The 3,513-nt window shown below is 51.9% G+C and overlaps 1 protein-coding gene across 1 annotated transcript in view; it reads right to left on the reverse strand.

Moving 5' to 3' along the window:
• Positions 1–2,496, reverse strand: part of MAFG (MAF bZIP transcription factor G) — a 12,822-nt gene extending 10,326 nt beyond the window's left edge. The window contains exon 1 of the mRNA XM_066586145.1: positions 2,356–2,496. The gene's annotated coding sequence lies outside the window, so the exon portion shown is untranslated. The remainder of the gene's footprint in view (positions 1–2,355) is intronic.
• Between the last annotated feature and the right edge of the window lie 1,017 nt (positions 2,497–3,513).

The following is a 3,513-nucleotide window of genomic DNA, read 5'->3' on the forward strand; positions in this document are numbered from 1 at the left end:
AGGTATTGTTCCATCTCCCTTATGGAACATGAAGAAGGCTTAATGTGGACTCAATGTGGACTCAAACCTAATTATAAACAGCCCGGCCTATCCTTACTTATATTATGCATTGTAAAGAAAAATGAGGGCGCCATTACTCTAGTGTCGTTAACACTTGGGGTAATGGCGTTAACTTCCAGACCATTCTTGCAGGTTCAGCCTGGTGATTGTCGGGAAACTGTGAGCGCTAGTGGCAGCCGCTAGTAGTCATAAAATAGAGCCCTTAGGCGTGTGGTAAGATGCTGCGTGTATAACACAGCGCTGTACTGCGGTATGAGCTGGCATATCGCTGCGATTTCTGACTGCGCATGACGGCGTATCTCACACCCGCTGCCATGCGCACTCTTCCTGGTTTCATTTTTTTTTTTACATTTCCCACTCTGTCGCTTAGCAAGATTTCGTCTAAACTCCGCACATCCGCAATATAATTGCTTCTGTACAGCAGTTAGTACGCACCTATAGAGAATGATAGGGCTCTATTATGCGTAATATGCAGTAAAATCGAATATGCTGCATTCTTTATTACGCACATATTCCACACGATGAATATACGCAGATTTGTATGGACTTTACTATAGTTACTCTTCATGATCTTGTAATTAGAATTAAAGGGGTTTTCCCACAATTACACATCATATTCAGTGTGCAGATAAAAAAAAGTTAAAACCGGTATTTGCGTGCGTGCGCACTGTGGCTTGTATGGACTGAAGTGACAGGAGCGCTGCTGTCACTTCAATCAGGGGATCGGTGGGGATCCCAAAAGGGTGGACCTCCACTGATCAACTACTGATGAACCCATCACTATTTGAACAGTGGGGGTCAGACCGCTAGGACCCCCATCGATCAGGAGCACAGTGGGGGTCAGACCGCCAAAACCCCCATCGATCAGGAGAACAGTGGGGGTCAGACCGCCAAAACCCCCATCGATCAGGAGAACAGTGGGGGTCAGACCGCCAAAACCCCCATCGATCAGGAGAACAGTGGGGGTCAGACCGCCAAAACCCCCATCGATCAGGAGAACAGTGGGGGTCAGACCGCCAAAACGCCCATTGAAGAGACCGTTAGGACCCCTATCGATCAGAACAGTGGGGGTCACACCGCTAGAACCCCCATCGATCAGGAGCACAGTGGGGGTCAGACCGTTAGGACCCCTATCGATCAGGAGAACAGTGGGGGTCAGACCGTTAGGACCCCTATCGATCAGGAGAACAGTGGGGGTCAGACCGTTAGGACCCCCATCGATCAGGAGAACAGTGGGGGTCAGACCGTTAGGACCCCCATCGATCAGGAGAACAGTGGGGGTCAGACCGCTAGAACCCCCCATTGATCAGGAGAACAGTAGGGGTCAGACCGTTAGGACCCCTATCGATCAGGAGAACAGTGGGGGTCAGACCGTTAGGACCCCCATCGATCACAAGAACAGTGGGGGTCAGACCACTAGGACCCTCATCGATCAGGAGAACAGTGGGGGTCAGACCGATAGGACCGCCATTGATCACAAGAACAGTGGGGGACAGACCGCTAGGACCCCCATCGATCACGAGAACAGTGGGGGTCAGACCGCTAGGACCCCAATCAATCACGAGACCAGTGGGGGTCAGACCGTTAGGACCCCCATCGATCACGAGACCAGTGGGGGTCAGACCGTTAGGACCCCCATCGATCACGAGAACAGTGGGGGTCAGACCGCTAGGACCCTCATCGATCAGGGGAACAGTGGTCCTGTGTCCCCCACGGAGCGGTCGCGAAGCACGTGCTGCTGCCCGATCTCTGAGACCCCTGTTCCCATTATTGGTGGTCCCAGCGGTTGGACCAGATAGTCGTCCTATAGTACGGGAATGGCTGTACCCCCTGGCAGGAAAATGCGCCCAGATCTGACTAGCAGGCTAGCCCCACCTAAGGTGGCTAATCATGGCGCAGCCGAGATAGCACCTGCACCGCAGCCACCTCTACAAGGGGGCACCAGCTCTGCTCACAGCTGAGGTTTGCTACAATCGCCTCCTGATCTCCTGAGACTTTGCTACAATGTAACAATATTTGTACCATTTGACGAATATCAGGATTTCACCAAGAATTTTCTTAGTGACTTCAAACTTTTGCATGCCAGTTTACATCTAGGGGTGAGATGTAGCAGAGCCGGCTGTGCGCAGGGGCAGCAGGATGAAGGGTGAGGTGTAATGGAAGGTGGGGGGCTCCATGCTGATGGGTGGGCGCACACACTGTGTTACTAGGACACACATGACACAACACACAGGGCACAACCATGACAAGTCACCTCTCCCAACCCCACTTCCCCCAGCCAAACCCGGCAAGCACCTGTCAATCACAACTCCGCCCCTTCGCCTTCCTCATGACATCATGGCAGCAGTGACGTAACACATCATATGAGGGCGGAGTCCATAGGGACGGAGGGTCACGTGACGGACAGCCCCGGAAGTCGATGACCCCGACGCTCTAATTCTCTAACACTGAATCCTCGGTTAGATGCTAGTGGCTTCAAGGACCTGCGGTGACGTCATGGCACGTGATCAGTCACGTGCGTGGGAGGAGTCAGGCAGCACTACTGTGCAGCCTGCAAGGTGGATGTAGCAGAGCTGTGTGTGTACAGTGTGCAGGCTGTGTAGAATGGCCATACACTGTAGCGTATGTGTTGTGTGCGCAGGCGATGGAAAAGTTGTGCGCACGTACGTGCAAAGTCCTGGGCACAGCTGTGAATTTGGGAACCGCTATGCAAGGGCGCGTTCACAAGAGCGTAAATACGCGCAAGAATATTCAGCATGCCCCACCTTAGTGCATTTTACGTACGGTAAAAGCCCATTGAGATCAACGCTGCATTTCCACAAAACCAAAGGCTGCTACTAGCCAGGAAAGTGCAAGGCAAAAACATTTCGTATTACCGTACGAACCGAAATACGCATACGCCTTTGTGAATGCCCCCTAACACATAGGTTTTACTGCATGTAATGTCTTAGCGCAGAGCCGAGATCAACCATTCCCTGTTCACGGCAGAGAGGTGTAGGTCTGTGTACTCTTCCGGCCGCTCTGTTTCCCACTTTCGTTTTTCTTGCGTGTTTTTTTTTCACGCGATTGTCAATGGGACTTTCTAATGTTAAAACCGCATCACAAGTTTGTGCTTTGCGATTTTTGTGCGATGCGTTTTTACCATTAGAAAGTCCCATTGACAATCGCGTGAAAAAAACCGCTGCGATATCGCCTGAGAAAAAATGCGCAAGGAAAACACAAGTGAGTATTCACCCTTAAGCCCCGTCTATGGGCGTGATATCGCCAGTGAATGGCGCTGTCTGAAGCTTTCCATAGCGTTGCTAAGGAAAGTGCCGGGCCCCTGTCCACGAGCAGAGAATCATTGCGATTCTCCGTTTGCGGCCGGCAATTCGCAGCACACTGCGATTCTCCAGTCAGCCTATCAGATAGGGTGACTGGCGGAGATTCATCTGCTGGCTCCTGCTCCCGTGG

Source organism: Eleutherodactylus coqui, chromosome 13, assembly GCF_035609145.1.
Source record: "Eleutherodactylus coqui strain aEleCoq1 chromosome 13, aEleCoq1.hap1, whole genome shotgun sequence".
NCBI lineage: Eukaryota > Metazoa > Chordata > Amphibia > Anura > Eleutherodactylidae > Eleutherodactylus > Eleutherodactylus coqui.